Source organism: Eurosta solidaginis, chromosome 1, assembly GCF_040869045.1.
Source record: "Eurosta solidaginis isolate ZX-2024a chromosome 1, ASM4086904v1, whole genome shotgun sequence".
In the NCBI taxonomy this organism is placed as follows: domain Eukaryota; kingdom Metazoa; phylum Arthropoda; class Insecta; order Diptera; family Tephritidae; genus Eurosta; species Eurosta solidaginis.
The window spans coordinates 165,942,208-165,962,605 of NC_090319.1; the positions used below are offsets into that span (position 1 = coordinate 165,942,208).

The 20,398-nt window shown below is 41.0% G+C and overlaps 1 long non-coding RNA gene across 1 annotated transcript; it reads right to left on the reverse strand.

Annotated features, from left to right (window-relative positions):
• Positions 1 to 324: 324 nt before the first annotated feature.
• Positions 325 to 19,148, reverse strand: LOC137239492 (uncharacterized). Its single transcript, XR_010949397.1, has 4 exons — positions 18,843 to 19,148; positions 18,577 to 18,766; positions 18,274 to 18,504; positions 325 to 444 (listed from the first exon to the last, which is right to left on the reverse strand). It is a non-coding gene; the product is annotated as an uncharacterized lncRNA (long non-coding RNA).
• Between the last annotated feature and the right edge of the window lie 1,250 nt (positions 19,149 to 20,398).

Genomic DNA, 20,398 nt, shown 5'->3' on the forward strand with positions numbered 1-20,398 from the left:
TAAGACATGGATGAAACCACGGTTCTGGCGAGCGCAGCAAAACTTGTCGCAAAATACAAGTCGGATATTTCTCAAAGCTTAGAATGTGAAATAGTTCACTTGAAACACATTTACGAAGCAAATTTTGCTAAAAAGGTCTGTCACCATTGGAATTGCTAAATGCCGTCTATTTTCAAAATATGTATACAATTTTCCCCCAACTTTTGTATTGGTTTACGTACCTTTTGCACTTTACCTGTCACTGTATCTAGTGTAGAACGTTCCTTCAGCGTCCTTTCAAGAATGAAAGACTTTCATAGATCGTGTTCATCTAAAGAGCGGGTTTTAGGACTTGCCACGCTTTGTGTTGCATCCGTTTTGGCAAGACAGTTAAATTTTGATATTACTATAAAAAATTTTGCAGCGAAAAAAGCAAGTAAAGCCACTCTTTGATATCCGGACATTCTATATTGAATAATTAAAACTTATAATCATTAAATTTATCAGAAATGTATGAAAATGTTACCAAATAACTAGAAAAGATTATTTGAAATAATATGTGGCTGTTAAAAGAGAATTTTATTTCTACGTTACAATAAAATAAAACAAATAGTAAATATTCTGTGTTAATTTTACTGTCAGCTCTTAGTCCAAAAATCATTTAGTTGATGTGGCAAAAATTTTTTTTGATGTAATCCATCAATAATGATTTATGAATGAAACGTCATTAATTCACGTTAATCAAATGTATTAGTGGATTTTTTTTATAGGGGGCCCGTAAATTTTTTTAGTCCCGGGCCCAGATTTTCTCTCTACGGCCCTGGTTCGAAGACGCCAGAGGGGATTGAAGCCAGAGTCTCCGGACCCAGAGCCAAAATATCAGTACCTCTAAAAGCACATACGAGCAGCTTTCAAGCGGAAGTATTCGCCATATGTTGGTGCGCTAAGCTGAACCTTCAGTGCTGATATTCCAATGAAACAATCGCCGTACTCAGTCAGACAGTCAGGCCCCACTAAAGGCAATTGTGGCGTTCGAAATAAAGTCAGCACTGGTCCTTGGGTGCACAACGTAGTACTGTTGCACTGGGTCCCAGGCCACAGGGGAGTACAGGGTAATGAGCAGGCGGACTCTATTGTTTAGTTTGTTGCGTCCCTCCCACAAATTATCATCCTCCCAGCAGATCCATACAGCGGGTCTGCGCCATACTCTCCTCCTCCGGGAAGGTATCGAACCCAATCCGTGTCCTTCTCCTGACCCCGGTCATGAGAAATGGTTTTGCTGCGTTTGCCGGAAAAGAATCTTTTTAGGACGGTCATACTCTTGTCAGTGTGGCACGTGCAAGGGATGGTTGCATCGGACAGGTTGCTCTGGGCTTGATCCCAAAACCCGACGTCCTCGTAACTTTTACAAATCTTTTGTGGCTTCTTGTTGTTCACGCCTTCATTACATTATGAGAAAATACGGCACCTGAGAACACAGCCGTATGAAGCTGAAAAACACAAGCAGGTCCTGAGTTAACTCCACAAACAGGCGTCGGACCTCTATGCCAGGAATTGCCCGGTGAATCCTGTACTCAAAGAAAAGAACTAGCAGAGTAGGAACGCACTCTCTCCAAGGAAACGGGAGTCACTCTAGCCCAACTTCGATCTGGATACTGTAACAGGTTAAACTCTTACCTATCTTACCCGACATACAAAACATATGTCCTGCTTATAATATGTCCCCACATGACACCAACCATCTCTTTAGCTGTATTGTGGAATCAACGCCTCTAACACTCCTCTCATTATGGTCCACCCCTGTTGAAACTTTCTGTTTCCTTGGACTCCCGTTAGAGGACATTGATGACAATTTGTGATCTGTCGCACCTATTGGATGGGGCGAAGCACTGCTACAACAAGAGCAGGCGGACAACCCGGAAAGAGAGGCAGGAACTGCTTGACCCATCGATCCCGAGCCGTTCCTGTCAGTTGGCTCACAGGAGCATTTATTAGGAGAAGGGGGGGGGGGGGGGGGGGGGAGAGAGAAGAACACTGGAGCAATACGCCGGTTTGAGACAATATAAGTTACTGTTAGGAAGTTATAGCACAAGTCGCTACAGGGCAATAATAGACCTATCGAAAGATAACCGAAGAATCCCAAGAGCTTTCTTACAGGGCATTATAGACTGCGCAGCCGTATGCAGAAAGTGGGCATACTATCGAATAACACATGCAGATTTTGTGATCGATCAGCAGACGGCGGACCATATCCTCCAAGAATACGAAGCAATCTCAAAACTGTAACGACAGCCTGTCTCCATATTGGCTTAAATGAGTGGCAGAGCGTATATGCGTCTATGTGCTTAGGTGTTTTGTGTCCAGGTCCGTGCCTTAGCCGCAATGTTGCCATCAACATAATATTAACATAATAACATTAACATTGACAACATTGTACCGATAGTGAACACAATGTTGCAGCGGAAGTAAGATGTTGCGCTTGACATCATGTTGTTATAATAAGTAAAATTTCACCATGTTGCTAACAACCTAGCAGCCTTGACGAATGATATGTAACTATGTGTTTGTTCTGTTCGGTATTATGTATGTGGATGTGTATTTGTGAAAGGCTATGAGCGTGTGAATGCATCAGTGCGAGCGGTCAAGGCACGAACCAAATGTATCTGTGTAGGTGTTCGTTGTGTGGAGCCGTAAGCGTGTGAATGTATGAGTGAAATATACGTATGGATGAAAAATACGGGAAAGCCGAGAAGAAAGTTTGGCATGTATAGGTAGGAATTTTCCGTTTCTGAGTAACGTTCCCAGCCACGGCGTTAGCTATAAAAGGGCACAATGTTAGCCAACGGATAAAGTTTTATTCTATCTGTGCCCAGTGAAAGTGGCAAAGTGCAAGTAAAGTGCACGACTTAAACCGGAAAAAAAAGTGCCAAAGTGCAAGTAAAGTGCGCGGATTTAAATCTTAAAAAAAAAAAAGGTATTCGCGTTGTTTTTTTGTTGTGCGCGCCGCAAGTTAACGCGCGTACCCTGACAAGTGCCAGACGAGGACCAGAAAACCTGCCCGGGAAATCAAGGATCGAGGTAAGTCAAAGTCATCTGCTACTTGGCGTGCGTGCAGGCAATTTGCTCCCATCTGACGAATTGCTCAAGCAAGCCAAATAAAAACTGCATTAATGCAGATGCATATATACGCAGATGCGTGTATATGCATCTGCAGCCATGCACACACAAAAGCCCCATGTGCATATTCCCTAAGCGTTTTGATCTAAAAGGTGTACTTTTAACTAATTCCCACCATTGGTATTCCAGGCAACCTCGCCAGTGCAAGGAGCCACCGGGCACAGCGTTTCGACGGCACACAGCATCCTCAACAACGCAACACACATTTCTTTTCAACGACACACCATTTGCTTTCACCAGCAACGAATCGTTTTATTCCCTTATTTGGTCATCAGCGGCGCAACGCCAACAACAAGTACGTCACCTTTTCCACTGGCAATAGCAACTCCCACCTGCGGCCACACATTTTGGTATCGGTAATATATTGTCACCAGAACAACAACTACAACAACACCACCCTTTTGGTCACCTAGACGGCGCAAACACACACAACAACCACATATATTCTTTTCATTTTCCATTCGTTCAACACCACCACCTGTATACATTTTTGCTATATTGGCGGCGCAACACCAACCACAACCGGTATTTTTTTTTTTTTTTTTTTTTTGCGACGTACCGCCCAACAAGAACTTGGTAACTAAGAATACAGCAATTTTCACAGGCGGCATTGGGCCGCAACAACAACAACCATAGCCATCCCATATTTTTAACATCGGCGAAATACCGCCCAACAACAATTACCACCATCCACAAGCACCACACTTTATTATTTAGCCGACGGCAAAACACCCAACAACAATACCCTTGATACATAAGTCTGCTAGCATTCCTTTATTGGCGGAGTAAAACGCATCCACAACAACAACTAACATTGGCTTGCACCGACAATTACACCATTCCAATCACCACAATTGCGATGCATATTCACTGCGGCTAACCACAACAGGTGTCGGCAACACGGATACATCGCCACCATAACAACTACCATTACTCATGCTTATATAGGCCAGCAAAACTACCACAACAACTACAACATTTCATTATAACACTGGAAAAAGGGTGCTGGCAACATTGAAACAACTACAACATCACCACTGGATCAGCTAACAGATTGGAGGAACAACACAGTCCACGAGATACATTTTTGTCCTTTACATTTGTATTAATTAATTATTGTTACTTGGTTTTTTTTGTACTTACCCATACTAGCGGTGTAGATATTTGGGAAAAAGGGCATAAGTATGCATAAATGCCACGAAGTAATCAAGGGGAAGTCATATTTTTAATAAAGTAGGTTTTTTTTTTTTTTGATTACGGGGCAAGCTTACAGGAGATATAACCAAAGATAATTTTTCTTTTAACCTTTTTAATTTTTCTTTCACAAATTCTCATCTCTTTCCCATTGGAAAGAATTCTTGCACATTTTTGTGCCTTTTGCCGTTTTTTCTTTTCTTCTTCCTTTTTTCTTTTTTTGCAAACTTTCGTTTTTATTTTATTTTATTTTTTTTTCACCATACTTCCACCCACACACTCGTGTAAGAACCCATGCGGTTCATATAAACTTTCGCTAATTTAATAATTGTTTTCTTGTTTTGGCACTTACTGCATTTTATTTTATTTTTTTCTTCTGTAATTCCCGTGGGGTCTCTGAGGCCTCCGGTGCACTCCCATCCCATCCCAGAAAGAAACCAGAAAACTAGTAAATTTTTTTTTTGAATAGGAATGTACACAATAGCAGTCATTTTGGTATTGTCATCGACGCTTTGTCAAACTAACTAACTCAATATCCAAGATCACAAGCGAGTGGTCTTGCTGAGTGCGGAGAAAGAATAGTGTGCCGGATAAATGTATGTGCATTGAGCATATATGCTTTGAGTGTTTTCTCTTTACAGCTCGCGAGCTCAACTTCATGCAGGCGCCTTCAACGGAGTGAGTGACACGGTGAGTGATAATATTTAACATTTGGAAGAGTATATATGCACGTATGTATGTATGTACATATATTGCCAGGCAATTTTCCTAGTCTTGCTAAAGTAGAAGAGGAATTGGCGGTGACAAAAGAAACCAAAATAATATATGTGCATACATAAGAATTTTTCAAACATACAATTGCACCTACATACCTTTTTAGATGACCTACTTTTACTTTGTAGAAAATTGATTCTGGATTTGCTGGTGAGTTTGAGGTAGGTCAGGGATTAGGGTTTTAAATTTTTTGTTTACCTTTTTCTTTCTTGTTTTGCACTTAGCTTGAATTTTGTATCTGTAGATTTTAAGATTCTAGTTGGTTGGATAATGCATTAGGGCGGTTCAAAAATCCTTTTTTTTATGAGAAATCGCCACCTCCCGTTTTCTTTGTCTGCCTACTTTATTTGTTTTCTTTTCTTTACAAACAATTGTATGGAATCAAATTGAATTTAAATGGTATACTATTATTTCATTTTGCTACTTTTAAAAGGTAATCTTAAGTTTTTTTTTGCATCTATAACTTTGGGGACATCCGATAGATTAGATAGCTTTAGGTAAGGAAAATTATAACTGGATTTAGCCAACGTTCGTAGTATATATGCAAGAATATCATTTGACCTTCGTTTTTTTTGAATTCTTTGAGTATTGCGTACATTTCCCTAAGGGTGAATATCGACATATTTGTAACTAACCTTGTAATTGCTTTGATGAAAGTACAATTTGGTATAATTTGTAAGGAGATTGGATAGTGAGATAAAAACTAGCATATTTCTAGCAGAGCCTTTTCATATTTATTTTAATTTTTGAAGAATTGTAAATAAAAATGTTTGGATGAAAATATTGACTTGAAATATGCAGAGCTAAATCCACATTTTTGGTGTTGGTGCTGCGCTTGTGCGCGGTAAGGCAAGGTGAAGGTGAGTGATAGGGGAATGACTTATTGACGGGCGGACAGACTTAAGTCAGGTTTGGGGGCACTGTAAGTAGATAGGGGTCAGCACAGTGCCCACGGTGCGGTGCAAGTTGCACTGCAGAGGGAGGGTAGACTCCACCTGACAGGACAGGCCTTCATCTTTTTTTACCCCTTACGCTTTCCCCTCTATAACTTTGCCCCTCACGTCTATTTCTATCTGTTTCAGCTTTTCTTTCCAATACATATGCAGGTATGAACCCTTCTTGTTCATGTGGCTTCGGGTGAGGTCAGTGGTGCAATATCCCGCCCAAAACGACGAGCTAGCCTGGGCCCGCAAGCATACCTGCTTGCCGCCGATCCTCACCACCCAAACAGTCAGCCACGTAACAATGGCGCCCAACGATAATAGCCCGGTAATCTTTTTAGTTTTTTTTTTGTCTTTCCATTTAGTTAATTTTTTTTTTTTTCAGTTTTGTTTTGATCTACATGAATCCGCTTTAATTCCTTTTAGTTCCCAAAATTTTCTTTCAGTCCTTAGCTTTTGTATTCTCAACGTTCATAGCCCGATCAAGTTTTCATTTCCACGCTAATTGACTATCTCTTACTTTAAATTTCCCAATATTTTTTATTTTAATTCGTATTTTTCATTTTTGAATTTCTTAATTTATTTTTTTTTCTACCTTTCCTTCCTTAAATTTCCCAAATTTTGTTCTTCTTACCTTCTTACCCTTCCAAGCCCCATCCCTATTTCCGTCTTCCGACTTAGGACAGGGACAGTCATGATGGCAACGCCGATTGGGTTCACCTGATCGACAATTGTCATATAGGGATTAGCTGAGTGCCCATGTCAGGGTTCCTTTGTTGAACTTTAACAGCTCGACAAAGTGGTAACTGGTATGGCACTTAGCTAGCGACGGACTTAGGTAGGAGATCGTGGCGAGCTGTTCAAGCTACCTTACCGGGAGTCCAGCACTGCCGGTAAGTGAGGTTTACAGTCGTCGCCACGATATTTAGGAGTAGGAGGTGTGGCATCCACACATAGGAATAAGTTCTTGAACGTGAAGTGCCACACTTCCACGGACAGCACGATTGACCAGACTTCAAATAAATAGAGACGGACTAACTACTTTCGCCGAACCTTCGCCAAGGCAGCACCACGGACACCAATACCAATACATTAAATTTCATTTGTTAACTTTTTATTTCGAATTCAAAATTAAATATTTTCGAAGTTTCGAAGTTATAAATTATTTTTGTGTTCTTTTTATATTTTTATGGATAATTTTCGTATTAGGATTGTTTCCAAACATTTTTTTTTGAAATTGTGCTTTAAAGTTTTTGGGTTTGGGTAATCCACTACAAATACAACCACTAACAAAGTGCCTGAATACTATCAAACTTTGCTATTTTTATTTAATTTTAATATTTTAATTGTTGTCCGGGTTCGAAGAATAGTTAGCGTAACTAGTACTATTGTTTTATTTTTATTTTTGGGATTCTGGAGCATTTTCCCTATTTATATTTTTTCTTATAATTTGTTATTAACTCGAATTTGAATATTTTTTTTATATACCCCCCCTGTTATTTTTTTTATTGGTTTGGGGTCAATATTTATAAGACATCTTCCTAGCCATTTAAGGCATAAAATTTAATCCTTTTTTTTCTGTTGCATATACACCATCACTTGAATTACCATACACATACATACATACACACAAACCTGTTACTTAATAATTGAATTGAATTTTTATGTACAAATATATATTGTAATTTTTATATCTACTATTTAATATCCTTCATTTATATATTTTTTTTTGGGTTTTGGGGGAATTTGGACCTATTATCTTATAGTATTTACTTTTTTATTATTTATTGGATCTGCAAATACAAAGAGATTGTTTTTATCGCAATATTTTCCTTGCATCTCATTTTTTTTTTTGTTTCTTTTTCGCATAATTTTTTTTTGCCTTTTTGTTTTTCCATTTGGGTTGCGGTCGGGATATCGTTTCCTTGGAGGTATTATATATATTTATTCGATTGTTCCTGCGTTTTTTGGGTTTTTGGATTAAAAGTTTTTGCCGCTGCAGATAGTGAATGTCTGACCAAGGCCGGGAAAAATATACGGAGGAAAGACCTTTTGGGGGATTGGGAATTTTAGATTCCAATAGGCGTGTTACAAGGAGTCGTGCCAGGGCTCTTGAAAACCAGATTGCTGGTTCACTTTTCACGCAAACTGACACAGGGATTCCGAGGCCCATAGACTTTGTGCCTACGGATTACTTCAATAGGTGCGCTTCGCGATTTTCGGTTCGTTTGGCCCTGAACGCCCGATTAGGATCTCTTTCGAGAACGGGGTGTCGTTCAACGACTCGGAAAATAGTTTAAATTTTTCCCAGAAGATCGATTTGGTGTGCCAAATGTCCGATAGCGACAACGTGGGTGCACAGGGGGGCGATGTTACATCGCGAAACGCACCAGCAATGGTTAACAGCGGCATGAATGCTCCTCGCACCGACGCTAATGAGCATGCAAGCAAAGTTGAACAGCTGAGCCGCATGATGGCAATGATGGCGCAACAACAAGATTTGGTGGTGCAAATGGCGGGTAAAGTGCGAAGCATCAAGACCAACGTCGATCATCTTGGTGGTCGCGTGGCAGAGATGGAGGCATCCAGTCACGCGGTGGGACATCGGTCCGCGGTGGTATCCACGCCAGAGCCTCAGAACCGTAGGGGGGAGCCTGCTACCCACAACGGTATTCCGAGTGGCAGTCGGATTACTGAGCGAGATGGTAGTGACCCTCCAAGGTGGAAAAAGTTAAATTTGAAAAAATAGCACATCAAATTCGATGGAACAAGTAAAGGCATAAGCGTCGAAAGCTTCATCTTTCGGGTGGAAAGGATGCGCGAGCAGCATAATATTTCCTTCTTCCAGCTTTTCACGGACTTTCATTGTCTGGTTTCCGGCGGTGCCTTGAAGTGGTATTGGCAGGTCCTTGAAGACCATGCGGAGGAGCCGAACTTTGGCTACTTTGAGCTAAAGTCCGAGCTGCTGAGCCACTTCAAGACTGCCGAGTCCGACTATGAAATCATCCGCGAAATCATGGAGAGGAAACAGCTGCCCGCGGAAGCTTTCGACGACTTTTATGCCGAAGTCCATAACATGACATTCCGTTTGCGGAAGAGAATCCCTGAGAGGGAATTGGTTGGCATAATTAGGGGAAATCTTAAACCGTACCTAGCCAACCTGACCTTCGCCATTAAAATGGACTCATTGGCGGAGCTCAAAGCTGAGTGTAAGAGAGCGGAAAAACTCATCAAGGAAAATAAGAACCGGTCCAAACCAGTTAATAAGATAGGGTTCGAACAGCCCGATATACTGGGAGAGAGAAAGTTAGAAGCTTTTGATAGGAAGCCTCAGCGCCCACCCCAATACCAACCACAACCTCAACCCCTACACCAAACCCCAGCCAACCCCAATAATGTTCGTCCTTCTGTTAGTCCTGCATCTAAGTCGACTGTGAATTCCTTTTGTGCTTCTCCCTTCCACTTGATGTTGTGTTTTTCGTGCGGTATGCCGGTGGAACACTTTGTGAAAAACCCGGCAGAAGCCCAAAAGCCGAATAAGTGTACGTCCTCGTTTCACAATATGGTCTGTTTTGCTTGTGGTAGTGATTCGTCCTTTTGTGTATTTAAGCCTCAGCAGCGAAACCCGAGACTGGCGGAGTTGACCGGGGACTCCAGCCAGAGGACAGACAACCCGGCAAACCAGCAGTAAAGATTTTAAAGAAGGAAATGAAAGAGAATAAAGTTAAGGTAGAGGAAAGGATAGCAGAAAAACGGGAGGTCAAAAGTTTGCACCAGAGGAAGTTAGATTACGAGGAGGCAAGACGTAGGATTTTTTGTGAAACAATACTAAATAATAGGAGAAATAGGAATTTTAAAAAGATAGAAAAGATGAGGGAGAAGGGGAAATATTTCAAAGGTTTAAGAAATAAAATAGTTTCAACAATTGTGACTGTAAAAGGCGATAACAGGTTTTTCGCCAAAACCGCGATAGGAGGTAGGGAAGTTTTAGCTCTCTTGGACTCAGGGGCGGGTGTCAGCTGTTTAGAGAAAGGCTCAGCGGCGCTCCTGTGCGATAAAGAGGCCTTGATTGTGCCAGTCAGGGGTCAACATATCCGGACCGCGAACGGGGAGGAAACCGCCGTGGTAGGGGTCATAAAATTACCAGTCGAGTGGGATAATACGACCAGGGAATTAGAATTTTTGATAGTTCCTGATCTGCAACAGGAAGTATATTTTGGGATAAACTTTTGGCAGGCCTTTGGTATGAGTGTTGTAAGTAAGGGTATGAGTGGTAGTGTGAATGGTGCCAGTGTGGCGGAGCTCGTGCCCGCCGAGGGTGACTTGTCTTTCGATGCTGTGTAGCACGTTTTAACGCCGGAGCAAAATAATAGGTTGGAGCGTGTAAAAGCCCAATTCCCGTCCTTCCCGGTATTAGGGTTAGGCCAAACAGATAAGGAGGAACACGTTATCGAGGTGGTTGACGAGAATCTGCCAGTAAAGCAGCGCCATTACCCGATTTCACCAGCTATTCAAAAACTCATATACGCAGTTATTAGATCGAATGTTGGACATCGGAGTCATCGAGGAGTCCAACAGCAGCTGGAATTCGCCGGTATCGCTGGTAATAAAAGGGACGAAAAACCGCTTGTGCCTTGACGCTCGCAAAGTCAACGAACGAACAATTAAGGATGCCTACCCCTTACCCCACATTGATGGAATCCTCAGCCGACTACAAAATATACGATTTATTTCCGCGATAGATTTGAAGGACGCTTTCTGGCAGATTCCTCTGGAGAAGAAGTCAAGAGAAAAGACTGCTTTTACTGTCCCTGGCCGACCCCTATACCATTTCACGGTCATGCGTTTCGGGTTGTGCAATGCAGCACAACGAATGCGTCGTCTCATGGACAAAGTCATTCCAGCCGCTTTACGTGAATGTGTTTTTGTTTGTCTTGACGATTTGTTAGTTTGTTCTGTAGATTTCGAGTCCTATATGTGTTTATTGGAAAAGGTCGCTCGGTGTCTTCGCGAGGCTAAGTTAAAAATTAACGTAGAAAAAAGCAAGTTTTGTTTTAAAGAGGTTCGCTATTTAGGATACGTAGTCGGGGATGGTTGTATCAGAACGGACGCCAACAAAGTGGTAGCTGTGAGGGACTTTCCAGTTCCGAAAACCCCGAAGCAACTACGACGGTTCCTGGGTATGTCGGGCTGGTACCGACGTTTCATACAGGACTATGCGACTATTGCAGCTCCGCTGCACGACTGCCTCAAGAAATAAAAAATTAAGAAATTCGCTATGACTGACGAAGCGATAAAATCATTTGAAATTTTAAAGCAGAGTTTGGTTTCTGCACCGGTGCTCACACATCCTGACTTTAAGCGTCGTTTTTATATTCAATGTGATGCATCAACGGACGGAGTGGGAGGGGTTTTGTTTCAGTTGGATGATAACCAGAACGAAAGACCGATTGCCTACGTTTCGGCAAAACTAAATAAAGCGCAGAAGAACTACAGCATAACAGAACTAGAATGCTATGCTGCGATCGTGAGTGTCAAGAGATTCCGACCTTACGTGGACGGAACCCCGTTCACAATCATAACTGATCATGCCAGCCTCAAATGGCTCATGAATCAGAAAGATCTTTCTTGGAGGTTGGCAAGATGGAGTTTGAAACTCCAGGGTTATGATTTCGATATCCAACATCGAAAAGGTGCGCAAAACGTGGTTCCCGACACACTCTCACGAATGCACATGGACGAAATACTAACGAACGATAGAGCCATAGACGTGTGTCTCGAGTCACCGTGCTTCAAGTCGGAGGAGTGACCGAGAACAAGGACAAGTTACCAGACTTATGCATATCGGACGGTTACGTTTATAAACGGATGCGATTCGACAGGGGGGACGATCTTCCAGCGGACCAGACCTGGAAACTCTGGGTACCGTCGGAATTGCGACCGGGGCTGGTAGAGTCTTCCCACAGCTCGCCGTCCGCTGGTCATGGTGGCATACACAAAACGCTATCCCGACTACGTCAGAAATATTACTGGCCAGGAATGGTCACAGACGTATGCGCCCATGTAAAAGACTGCGAAACCTGCAAAACTAACAAAACTCAAAACGTGTTTAAACAACCCATGCTGGGAAAACAAAAGCTCACAGAGCGACCTTTCCAACGTCTTTTCATTGATTTTATGGGTCCGTATCCGCGTACTGTAGATGGTAATGTATATGTCTTTGTTTGTCTTGATCATTTCTCGAAGTTTGTGTTTTTAAAACCGATGAGAAGGGCAACTTCAGCTGAAGTCATAAAATATTTAGAGAGGGATGTTTTCCACATATTCGGCGTGCCCGAATATGTCCATTCGGACAACTGAAAACAGTTTGTATCTGAGATCTTGACCAAACATATAAAAACTGCATTTTACTCGCCACAAAGTAATGCTGCGGAGAGGGTAAATAGATCTGTCTTGCAAATCATAAGATCCTTTATAAAGGACAATCAAAAGAATTGGGACAGGTGCGTCAGTGATGCCGCATTTGCACTCCGCAGAGTTACACATTCTGCAATCAACATGTCGCCATATTTTGTCACTTTCGGTATGCCTATGATACAGCATGCTGCATCATATGAGCTATACCGAAAGCTGGCAGCGGTGAAGGATGTGGATTGCATGGTAGAGGCCTCAGGTGATAAACTGCAACTAATTCGGAACAAAATTATGAAAGAGCTGAAGTTTGCCCATGATAGCAGTAAAAAGATATATGACACTAGAAGTAGAGATGTAAAGTTTCAGATTGGACAAGTGGTATATCGCCGAAACTTTAAGCAAAGTTCCCAGGTCGATTACTACAACGCCAAGCTAGCTCCGAAACAAGTAAAATGTATCGTACTTAATTCTATAGATAATTCAATGTACGAGCTTGGCGATAGTAGTGGGAAAATGATCGGCGTATACCATGCTAAAGACATTTTTGCAAAATAGTTTAATGTTTTTCGTAGTGCTAGTACTTTTGTTCTATGTTATTTATTTATTTATCGACGTATGTGATTATATTATTAAATTATTTTTTTATTTTTCTTGACTTTCTTATTTATTTGATTATTTTTGCATTTATTTAATTTATTTATTTGATTTACTTATTTAAAAATTTTTTTTTACCTACCTGACTATTTGATCTGTGACATTTTACTTTATAAAATTTTTTTATAATTGTTCTGCTAACTGTGATATTTTATTTTAATTTTTTTAATAGTTTTTTATCTGTGATATTTTATTTACTGTTAGATATGTAGAGTAGTATCTGTAATATAGGTTTAAGTAGTAGCATTAGCCCAGTGATTTCGTTTGTAAGTAAACAGAACAAAAGTTTAAAGGCGTGGAAAAAAAATAGGCCCGGCATTGAGTCGTGGGTCGAGGCCACACGTTGGACGCGGGAAATAATACTTAGCAGGCTGTGTTTGAATTCTTTACGCCCACGCTCCATAGTGCAGGCACCATCGGCGGTTGCGAGCCTGTAACGACAGCCTGTCTCCATATTGAGTGGCAGAGCGTATATGCGTCTATGTGCTTAGGTGTTTTGTGTCCAGGTCCGTGCCTTAGCCGCAATGTTGCCATCAACATAATATTAACATAATAACATTAACATTGACAACATTGTACCGATAGTGAACACAATGTTGCAGCGGAAGTAAGATGTTGCGCTTGACATCATGTTGTTATAATAAGTAAAATTTCACCATGTTGCTAACAACCTAGCAGCCTTGACGAATGATATGTAACTATGTGTTTGTTCTGTTCGGTATTATGTATGTGGATGTGTATTTGTGAAAGGCTATGAGCGTGTGAATGCATCAGTGCGAGCGGTCAAGGCACGAACCAAATGTATCTGTGTAGGTGTTCGTTGTGTGGAGCGGTAAGCGTGTGAATGTATGAGTGAAATATACGTATGGATGAAAAAAAGGGAAAGCCGAGAAGAAAGTTTGGCATGTATAGGTAGGAATTTTCCGTTTCTGAGTAACGTTCCCTGCCCCGGCGGTAGCTATAAAAGGGCACAATGTTAGCCAACGGATCAAGTTTTATTCTATCTGTGCCCAGTGAAAGTGCCAAAGTGCAAGTAAAGTGCGCGGATTTAAATCGTAAAAAAAAAAAAAAAAAAAAACGGTATTCGCGTTGTTTTTTTTTGTTGTGCGCGCCGCAAGTTAACGCGCGTACCCTGACAAGTGCCAGACGAGGACCAGAAAACCTGCCCGGGAAATCAAGGATCGAGGTAAGTCAAAGTCATCTGCTACTTGGCGTGCGTACAGGCAATTTGCTCCCATCTGGCGAATTGCTCAAGCAAGCCAAATAAAAACTGCATTAATGCAGATGCATATATACGCAGATGCGTGCATATGCATCTGCAGCCATGCACACACAAAAGCCCCATGTGCATATTCCCTAAGCGTTTTGATCTAAAAGGTGTACTTTTAACTAATTCCCACCATTGGTATTCCAGGCAACCTCGCCAGTGCAAGGAGCCACTGGGCACAGCGTTCCGACGGCACACAGCATCCACAACAACGCAACACACATTTCTTTTCAACGACACACCAGCATTCACCAGCAACGAATCGTTTTATTCCCTTATTTGGTCATCAGCGGCGCAACGCCAACAACAAGTACGTCACCTATTCCACTGGCAATAGCAACTCCCACCTGCGGCCACACATTTTGGTATCGGTAATATATTGTCACCACAAAAACAACTACAACAACACCACCCTTTTGGTCACCTAGACGGCACAAACACACACAACAACCACATATATTCTTTTCATTTTCCATTCGTTCAACATCAACCACCACCTGTATACATTTTTGCTATATTGGCGGCGCAACACCAACCACAACTGGTATTTATTTATTTTTTGGCGACGTACCGCCCAACAAGAACTTGGTAACTAAGAATACAGCAATTTTCACAGGCGGCATTGGGCCGCAACAACAACAACCATAGCCATCCCATATTTTTAACATCGGCGAAATACCGCCCAACAACAATTACCACCATCCACAAGCGCCACACTTTATTATTTAGCCGACAGCAAAACACCCAACAACAATACCCTTGATACATAAGTCTGCTAGCATTCCTTTATTGGCGGAATAAAACGCATCCACAACAACAACTAACATTGGCTTGCACCGACAATTACACCATTCCAACCACCACAATTGCGATGCATATTCACTGCGGCTAACCACAACAGGTGTCGGCAACACGGATACATCGCCACCATAACAACTACCATTAATCATGCTTATATAGGCCAGCAAAACTACCACAACAAAAGGGTGCTGGCAACATTGAAACAACTACAACATCACCACTGGATCAGCTACCAGATTGGAGGAACAACACAGTCACGAGATACATTTTTGTCCTTTACATTTGTATTAATTAATTATTGTTACTTGGTTTTTTTTGTACTTACCCATACTAGCGGTGTCGATATTTGGGAAAAAGGGCATAAGTAGGCATAAACGCCACGAAGTTATCAAGGGGAAGTCATATTTTTAATAAAATAGGTTTTTTTTTTTTGATTACGGGGCAAGCTTACAGGAGATATAACCAAAGATAATTTTTCTTTAAACCTTTTTAATTTTTCTTTCACAAATTCTCATCTCTTTCCCATTGGAAAGAATTCTTGCACATTTTTGTGCCTTTTGCCTTTTTTTCTTTTCTTCTTCCTTTTTTTCTTTTTTTGCAAACTTTCGTTTTTATTTTATTTAATTTTTTTTCACCATACTTCCACCCACACATTCGTGTAAGAACCCATGCGGTTCATCTAAACTTTCGCTAATTTAATAATTGTTTTCTTGTTTTGGCACTTACTGCATTTTATTATTTTTTTTCTTCTGTAATTCCCGTGGGGTCTCTGAGGCCTCCGGTGCACTCCCATCCCGGAAAGAAACCAGAAAACTAGTACATTTTTTTTTTGAATAGGAATGTACACAATAGCAGGCATTTTGGTATTGTCATCGACGCTTTGTAAAACTAACTAACTCAATATCCAAGATCACAAGCGAGTGGTCTTGCTGAGTGCGGAGAAAGAATAGTGTGCCGGATAAATGTATGTGCATTGAGCATATATGCTTTGAGTGTTTTCTCTTTACAGCTCGCGAGCTCAACTTCATGCAGGCGCCTTCAACGGAGTGAGTGACACGGTGAGTGATAATATTTAACATTTTGAAGAGTATATATGCACGTATGTATGTATGTACATATATTGCCAGGCAATTTTCCTAGTCTTGCTAAAGTAGAAGAGGAATTGGCGGTGACAAAAGAAACCAAAATAATATATGTGCATACATAAGAATTTTTCAAACATACAATTGCACCTACATACCTTTTTAGATGACCTACTTTTACTTTGTAGAAAATTGGTTCTAGATTTGCTGGTGAGTTTGCGGTAGGTCAGGGATTAGGGTTTTAAATTTTTTGTTTACCTTTTTTTCTTTCTTTTTTTGCACCTAGCTTGAATTTTGTATCTGTAGATTTTAAGATTCTAGTTGGTTGGATAATGCATTAGGGCGGTTCACAAATTCTTTTTTTTATGAGTAATCGCCACCTCCCGTTTTCTTTGTCTGTCTACTTTATTTGTTTTCTTTTCTTTACAAACAATTGTATGGAATCAAATTGAATTTAAATCGTATACTATTATTTCATTTTGCTACTTTTAAAAGGTAATCTTAAGTTTTTTGTTGCATCTATAGCTTTGGGGACATCCGATAGATTAGATAGCTTTAGGTAAGGAAAATTATAACTGGATTTAGCCAACGTTCGTAGTATATATGCATGAATAGCATTTGACCTTCGTTTTTTTGAATTCTTTGAGTATTGCGTACATTTCCCTAAGGGTGAATATCTATATATTTGTAACTAACCTTGTAATTGCTTTGATGAAGGTACAATTTGGTATAATTTGTAAGGAGATTGGATAGTGAGATAAAAACTAGGGTATTTCTGGCAGAGCCTTTTCATATTTATTTTAATTTTTTAAAAATTGTAAATAAAAATGTTTGGAGAAAAATATTGACTTGAAATATGCAGAGCTAAATCCACATTTTTGGTGTTGGTGCTGCGCTTGTGCGCGGTAAGGTAAGGTGAAGGTGAGTGATAGGGGAATGACTTATTTACGGGCGGACAGACTTAAGTCAAGTTTGGGGGCACTGTAAGTAGATAGGGGTCAGCACAGTGCCCACGGTGCGGTGAAAGTTGCACTGCAGAGGGAGGGTAGACTCCACCTGACAGGACAGGCCTTCATCTTTTTCTACCCCTTACGCTTTCCACTCTATAACTTTGCCCCTCACGTCTATTTCTATCTGTTTCAGCTTTTCTTTCCAACACATATGCAGGTATGAACCCTTCTTGTTCATGTGGCTGCGGGTGAGGTCGGTGGTGCAATACCCCGCCCAAAACGACGAGCTAGCCTGGGCCCGCAAGCATACCTGCTTGCCGCCGCTCCTCACCACTCAAACAGTCAGCCACGTAACAAAACGTAGGGCTAAGTTTATGGGCTCACCATGGCCAGTGCATTCCCACATTTAATCCCTCAAGCCAAGAACTCTGCTAGGGTTCATCACAGAAGTCGGCTAGGATGAGGTGCTGTGAAGGAGATGTGCAAGTCACTGTGCAATCCTCAATAAATTATATATCTACGTTCCGCAAGCACCATTGAGGTACTAACCCGACCATCTCCGGACCTATTGATATGACTACATTGAACCTTCTAGGGATTGAATATTAATAATGACCGCAATGCGAAAGTCTGCTAAAATTTACCATTCTCCATGGAATGCTACATATATAACTTCCCACGTTTTGAATCAGTAATGAAAAGAGCAAAATTTACTAAAATTTTAACTGGTTGTGGGTAAGGTGTATGTCCTCTCTTAACGCAATGTAATGGCAACGGCGACGCAGGGAAAATAATAAAAATCCTATAAATCTACTGATCATAATTAATTAATCCCTCCCTTTCTATGCAGTTGTATGCATACATACATATGGGTTTTGTTCTCCAAACGCTATTTAAAGAAATCAATTGGTATTTACATGAACTTCGAACTCTTTGGTATTTGCCTTCTTCAGTTGATTATCAACAAAAGCATGAAAAATTATCACTAACAAATTCATACATGTTGTTTATATATTTAATATGGTAGGCAATTTACTTACCCTTTCTGGTGCGATGATCCTGGATAATCGGGCCTGACTAGACGAGATTTATTTTGCTTTAACATAGCGTGCTTAACGCGAACCATATCATGTTAGGGCACAATTTCGATTATGCAACCAATCAAAGAAATGTCGTGCTTGTAATACTGCTATGATAGCAGCAGCAGCTCCCGGTGGCGGCACATAAACAACAGTTGCATGCGGATCAGTTGCATTTTTTGCTTCGGCTACCTATTCAATTTTAATTCACATTACATTATCTACTATTGCAATTTTTAATCAATACAAATCAATATAAATTACCGAAGCAAATACTGGCAAACCAAGATGCGTAGTTCCACCCTTTTTTGGGAAAATACATCCAACCAATTTTGTACCGTATTCCAAAGCATGTTGCTTGTGGAAAGTAACTTGTTTACCGGTAAATCCTTGGCAAATGACACGTGAATCTGCATTTAATTGTAGGTTTCTTGTTATTTTGGCATATCCTGAGCTGAATCGCACCCCGGCAGAGATGATATATATTAGAATAATATAACATTTTTTTTATTATTTAAAAATACACATACGTATGAATGAAAAGCAGAGAGTAAATAATGTTGCTTTGGTTGTAGCGATAAGGACACTCCCCGGGAGCGATTTAGTATGACCACCTGAAACCTTCTAGGCCATCCCGTCGATTCTATACAACTTTCAGATTCTAAAAATGGATCTCGACACGCGTCTTTTGATACCACCTTTGTTTAGGTTGTGCACTGTCTTGAAAACGTTACCTTTTTTATTTTTGGAAATCGAATCTTCCAATTCCAATTGGTGGCAAGAGGACTTGGCTGCCTCTAGTTAATGCGCCAGGTTAATTTAGAAGTGCCTAAACAGCTAACACATGTCAAACCTAGTAGCACAAGCACTTTTTTAGTTTTTTAGTTTAATTACCACAATTATAGTTTTTCATCGTTTTAATAATTAATAAATTGTCGTATTAAGATGACGCTGTCATTTCGATGACAGCAAGAAACGTCGATGTGTTAGTGGAGGCCGAAAAAAGCTTTGAATGTGTGGGTGAACTAGTTACCTCCGTCTTGTAGGGAATATATTGCCTTAGTAAATACGAATTATGCATTGCCGTGACATTGATGTTGATACGACGTGATGTCGACGACGATACGAAGTGATGGTTGACGTTGACAACCGTAATAGGCGTGACTGTCTGAAAAAATTGTTGAGATCAGTCGATTGTTCAGATAAAAAGCATTTCGCAATATCTGTCTCCTATTAGATAGGAATATTTTTCCCCTATTACAGTTTAGAACTCAACTCTTGTTCAGTTGAAATTTTGCAATTTAATATTACAGATTACAATTTAACCTTACAAAAAAAAAATGTCGGTTGAAGTTGCATAGTATAACAACTTTTTGCGACATTACCGTTTACAACTTTGTGTTCGCTTCCCACGGCAGCCGGTTCTTCGTACCGGAGCGACTCGGGATTTTTTCCCGACCAAGGGCTGCCGTTTCAGTGTAACCCCATTTAATTTGTTGCATCGCTCGCACAAATTGTCATCCTCGGAGTAGCTCCTTGTAGCTGGACTGCTCCATACCCTCCTGCTCCTGAAAGGTATTGAACCTAACCCCGGCACCGGGCTGTGGTTCTGCTGCATATGTCGGAAAATTATTTATCTTAGACGTTCATACTCTTATCAGTGTGTCACGTGTAAAAGATGGTTGCATCGTTAAGGCTGTTCTGGGTTAGAACCCAACGTTCGTCGCCCCCGAAATATCTATAAAACCTTTGTGGCTCCTTGCTGTTCACATCCAAGGACGTCCCGCGGTTCACTCTCAAACGTACCTCCGCCATATTCTAGCAGCGACTGTGCTCAGCAGTCCCCCTCAAATGTCCGCTGATGGCGCTTCCACCTAACGCGGCAACCCATCAGTACAATCTACGTAGCATGGATAGTAGTAATGCCGAGCACCAGCTTTACCCCCGTCCCTCCCCTCCGTTTCCGACACTCGTACTCGCGTAAGAAGGAATCATCAACTCCTTGTCACGCACACCGTGTGTTCTGTATGCCAGCTCAGAGTATTTATGGTCGCAGCATTGGCCCTATGCAGTTCATGCCTTGGTC